Source organism: Panthera tigris, chromosome D3 (genome assembly GCF_018350195.1).
Source record: "Panthera tigris isolate Pti1 chromosome D3, P.tigris_Pti1_mat1.1, whole genome shotgun sequence".
Taxonomy (NCBI): Eukaryota; Metazoa; Chordata; class Mammalia; order Carnivora; family Felidae; genus Panthera; species Panthera tigris.
In genome coordinates this window covers 51,463,746-51,469,745 of record NC_056671.1, presented here as the reverse complement: position 1 = coordinate 51,469,745, position 6,000 = coordinate 51,463,746, and positions in this window count along the sequence as shown.

The following is a 6,000-nucleotide window of genomic DNA, read 5'->3' as shown; positions in this document are numbered from 1 at the left end:
TATATATATATGTTTTTTGGGGGTTTTTTTTGTTTTTTTTTTGTTTTACTTATTTACTGTTTTTGAGAGAGCATGCAAGCAGGGAAAGGTCAGAGAGAGAGGAGGCAGAGAATCCTGTCAGCGCAGAGCCAGATGCAGAGCTTGACCCCACAAACCATGAGATCATGACCTGAGCCAAAATCAAGAGTTGGACACTTAAGAGGTGCCTGGGCGGCTCAGTCAGTTAAGCATCCAACTTTGACTCAGGTCATGATCTCAAGGTTCATGAGTTCAATCCCCACATCGGGTTCTGTGTTGACAGCTCAGAGCCTAGAGCCTGCTTCAGGTTCTGTCTCCCTCTCTCTCTGCCCCTCCTCCACTCATGCTCTGTTTCTCTCAAAAATGAATAAACATTAAAAAATTAAAAAAAAAAAAAAGGAGTTGGACACTTAACTGACTGAGCCACCCGGGTGTCCTTCTTTTTTATTTATATTTAAATTGGGTTTCTGTTTCCCACTGTTTTTTTTTTTTAAACTTCTTTTGAAAGGATTTATTTTATTTTATTTTCCCCCATGTTTTCAAATAGATTTTCCTGCAAGTTATATACTGTATAATTACTTTTGTCTGCTTATGAAACAATTTTAAGAAAAGCTAATTTATGTGTTACTAATCAATAACTTTATGTACTTTTGAAGCTCATTACATACTGCCTACATTATATGCTATTTTGAGTAACCAATGTCTGTCTTGTTTCTTCCTATATTTAGGCATTTTTATATTATTGTTGTATACAGCCAATCATTGTTTTGATATATGCACTATTTCCTAGAAATATTTACCAATAGTGTTGCTCACCATTTCTTATATTTCACATCACTAGTAGGGACCGTTGTCTAAGCAACCTTTATCATTTCCTTTAGGTAAGATTTGTTGATTGAACTTTTCAAAGTTTATCTAAACATGTCTTTCTTTTATTCTATAACTTGAAAAATAAATTCAATTTTGGGTATAGAATAAATGTTCTTTTCTCTCTACATAGTAAATATACTATTGTATCGTTTTCCCACTCTAATTGTTTTGGTTGAGTGTCAGGTATCAGTCTATTACTGTTTTCATGTCCCATAATCTGATATTTCTTCTAGGTTGCTTTCAAGATCTGTCTTGCCTTATGTTTATTAATCAATCAATCAATCAATTAATTTGCATACAGTTTCACCATTACTCCTCTAAAGTTTATTTTATTTTATTTCCCAGGTTTGGGTTTCCTGGGTTTTTTTTGATCTAAGAATTGGTGTTTTTAATCAAATAGAAAATCTTTGGCCTTGTCTCTTTGAAAATTACATCTTCCTTTTTATTGTACTATTCCCAGCATCATGAACCTGTGGAGTAATTCTTAACATGTTTGAACTTTAGTTTTCTTAACTATAAAATAGTGATAATGGTCCTCACCTTAGAGATTCCTTAAAAGAATTAATTATGTTGTATTTAAAAAGCACAGTGCCTAGTACATATTAGGGATTGACTACTGCTTATTTTCTACTTATCTGGCTTAATGAAGCTTAATTTAATTTTGTTGGACACTAAAAATATCTAACTTTTTGTTCAGAACACATGATTAACTTAGAATTGTTAAACCTCGAGGTTGGATGGCTTATTACATAAAAAAAATTCTGTATGGCCTCAATAAAAATAAAAAAGAAAAAGGAAATAAAACCCTCTGCTATTTATGTGTTTAGTAGTCTATCATCACAGAATAGTCCATGTTTGGGGTTTGCAGTGCTTTGTCAGAACAGGAGTTAGTGGAAATGAAATTATTAAAAATATTACCAGGTTTTTTCACTTAAAGATGTTGGATTGTACAATTTAAGAAATAAAGTTTTTATTTTTAATGTTTATAATGACAAGTTCATTTTGTTCCAGTAATAATGCCTTGTTTACATACTCCCAACTATTTTCTCCCTACTGAATCGTTTCTTTTGTAAGCCTAAGACTTCACTTCTTCTCATCAAATATTTGGCTTAACTATTGATATTTTCTCTTAAAAATTTGTAAGGTTAAGTTAGAAGGATTTGGTGTGATGGAGCTTCCAAAGGAAGTTTCCTGAGAGAATTATCATAAACAATTTTGATTGCTTTATTCTATTATAAGAGCAACACTAGTAGTTGTGGCTGTGTGGAGAGGAAGAGAGAGAGGGGAAAAGAACAGTGTCATAGACTCTAAGTCTACAGTTCTCTTTTGGCCAGCGAAATGCATGGAACGCAGGATGAAAAGCGAGAGATGGCTAATGTCTGGGAAAAGACAAGAGCTGAGAATAAGGGTCCTTGCCCATATTTATTAAGATCAGAAGGCTTACAAACGTGATGGGCATGCGCAGAGATAATAAATCGGTGAACTTTAACTCATGGGCATGATGGAAAAAGGGGTGTTGAATATATATGGTGTTTGGGGTTTGGGTCAATATAAAACAAAATCTGGGCACTGAGCAGATGCATGGATGTTTGTTAATGGCAGACAGGAGGCGCCATGTCTGTTTATCTTAGCTAGCCTAGGGGATAAGACAGGGCAAATAACATCAAGGTTAACAAGGCACCTTTTCTTTTGTTAATTATCTCCACTCTGGGCAACTTCGCCCTGCAGGGCAGAGCAGCAGTCTATAGCCCAATTTACCTGTTTACCTAATCTGGTCCTTCCTTCCTATGAAATAAGCTTTCGGCTATAGTACTAAATTGGGGGACACATTCGCCCTGAATACCTAATCTTATTTATTTCATATACCTGTGTTATATATTGGGGCATTTGCCCCTTCCTATGCTGGGTGCCTTTGCACCTCCCTGCTTTATACTGGGGGCCCCAGCCCCCCTTTATTCTAGGGGCCTAAGCCCCCTTTCTCTATCCTTATTTGCCTAATATTGTTTACCCAAACTCAGGTGTTAGCATCCTATGGCTTTGTACTTCTTCATGCCTTGTTAACCCATTGGTGTAAGCCTGGGGCATTCCTAAGCTTATTCCCCACAACTGAGTAGTACTGGCTTCTTAAATATGACTTTTTACTTTGTTCTAGTTGTTGCTTTCAAATGTATTTTAGATTTTCTACATGAAGAATAGAATTGCATTAAGAAGTAAACGTAAGTGACTTAAATAAGTAAGCATGCATTTAAAATGTTTCAGTGGTGGGGCGCCTGGGTGGCTCACTTGGTTGTGTTGCACTCTTGATTTCGGTTCAGGTCATGATCTAGGGATTCGTGAGATCAAGCCCCGTGTCAGGCTTTGTGCTGAGTGTCACGCTGGCTTGAGATTCTCTTCCTCTTTCCTTGCCCCTCCCCTGCTTGTGCTCTCTCTCAAAATAAATAAGTATACATTTAAAAATAAATAAATAAAATGTTTAGTGAATGCTATGACATTTGGAACTGTAGGATGTGTTAAGTGTCATCAACACTGGAATTTACCATTTATTTCTCATAGGTCCAAAATGCATATGTAGCTGAGTCTAAGCGTACATATGTAACTGGCTTTGGTATAACTCACATGTAGCTGAGTTACATTGTAAGTTACATACAACCACTGATGCATGTGTAGGAAATAACATTGTTCTATTTCCTTAAACTCATTTTATCTCTTCCTTCTACCTGTCAAACTTCTAGGCAATAAATAAAATGAAACAAAAATAGTATTTTCAAATAATTGTTGATCTCATAAATTATAAAAGATAATTTTAGATTAAGATCATTTCCTCTCCCTCTTCTCTAAGATGGCTTGCATGAGAGCCTTACATGATCTCTTGACACTGAAGGAAAAAGAGGCAGTGGAAAAGGGGCAATGTTCCTGCCTTAGGAATCCTTAGTGAGGTAAACTCTTATCGCAATAGTCTCATTCTCTGACTCCATGCCTGCCTGAGATTTCACCTTGCTCTTCATGTCTGAATATTCCCTATGTCATATCCATCTCCTTTGTGAGATAATATACTTGTCAATCCCCTTTCTGTCCAGGAGCCACAATAATGGACTAGATGTGTAGAGAAGGAAACTAGCTAACAGAACAAACCAAACTGAGAGATCTTTCACAATGACCACATCAGTTATAACTATACACATATGCATGGGTGTAGGGGAGAAAACACATGTGAACCAAAACTGTGCCCAAGTATGTTTTTGTAACAGAAGAGACATATTTAAAATCATTGTGGAAATCAACTAATACTCTCCTATTTGGACTTACTAAAGACAGTTTGAGAGGAAGAAAGGAATAGAGGAATTTAGAAATCTCTGCAAGTTCAGTGCAGTCACTGCACTGAAGGTAGGTAGGTAACCTGTTGGTTAGCAGGGCATGTTCAGGAGGCCCAGTTCAGGAAGATACTTTAGAATAAGAAGGTTTTTGGAGAGCTGATCTTCTGCAAAATAATATCAAGAAATGTGTGTTTCTGACAAAATCCAAAAAGGTAGAGACTTGAAAAATCAGGAAACAGAGATTATTTACATGAAGTAATGGTGCCAACCTGGATAGCAGTGTAAAATCTACATCATCCTAAAACTTCTGAAAGGGTTGGTACACACCAGTGCATTCTACAAGTGAGCTGTTTGAAGGAGAAACTAACATAGGTGGATGGGTATCTTGAGAGTTGCAAACTGCAAGGCTACATAATCCATTCCGGAAAGTGATTCAGTGCCAATATAGACTAAAAACTGTAAGTCATTCTCAAGTTTTTGAATCCTTAGAAAAAGAAACAAGAAGCAGAGGAACACAGAATATACTCTGTAGAGTATAGACTGAATCACAAATGGGTGGAAACCACAGGAGACATGTGGGGAAACATGTATTTAAAAAATGTTCTTGTTTTGTTAACAACATAAAATGCATAATAAACCCATTAAATAAAACATTACTTATGGCTCTGTTTTTCAGGAATTTAGGGCTCTTGTATTTGGTTCTTGGTGTAGACTTGAAGTAGATATTCTGTATAGGATTTTGAAGATTATTGCCTACTGGTTTAAGGGTAGTAAGAGCCCCGATGCTGGTGAGAGTGATGGAAAATGGGAAGTGAATCTGGGAAGGAGGAAAACAAATACAAGGTTGAATATATTAGAGTTGCCTGCAACTTCTCAAGAAATAATTGGTTATTAATTGGACATTTGAAACATACATATAGAAACTATATGGAATCACTGTGAAAGAGAACATTTGATCAGAAAGAGTCAGGGTGGGCACATTACCTGTTGGATCCTTCTGGTCTCTAACTTCCATTGGTAAAAGTTTAACCCATGGAACATAAAACTACCAAATCACAGGTTAATTAATGCATGACTGGGGTAACTCTATTGAATGTGATTTCTAAGGAGCGTTTAGTATATTTATATTGATGATAGAGCTGTATGTTGCTATCTATTGAGTTTGCCTGCAGAATTTGATATAATGGGTCTGGTTAATGATATGGGTATCAATTACTATGTGTGCTTTGTGTCAGTCTAAGATTCTATTGTGGTTAGTTAAAGTAGTCTTCACAGAGCTGATAGTTATGATGAAGCTGAGTCATAGTAAAGATCTTTGGTGATCAGAAGAGTAATGAGAAATAGGAACTAAGATTATCAAAGATGACAATGAACAAAATAAGATGGCATGAATTGAGAGCAGAGATTGAACAATATTTCTACACTCATGTTCATAGCAGTATTATTCACAATACCCAAAAGATGGAAGGAACCCAAGGATCCATAGATGACTGAAAAAATAAATAAAATTTAATAAGTTCTTACAATACAATGGTATTCAGCCTTAAAAAGAAAGGGAATTTTGACACATACTGCAACATGGATGGACCTTTAAGACTTTATACTAAATTAAATAAGGAAGTTACAAAAGGACAAGTAATACTTAATTCCATTTATGTGAGGTACTCAGATTAGTCAGATTCCTAGAGAGAGAATACAGAATGGTGGTTTCCAGGCTCTGGAACAAATGGAGAGTTATTATTTAATGGGTATAGAATGGATTTTCAGTTTGAGTAGATGAAAAAATCTACAGACAGAT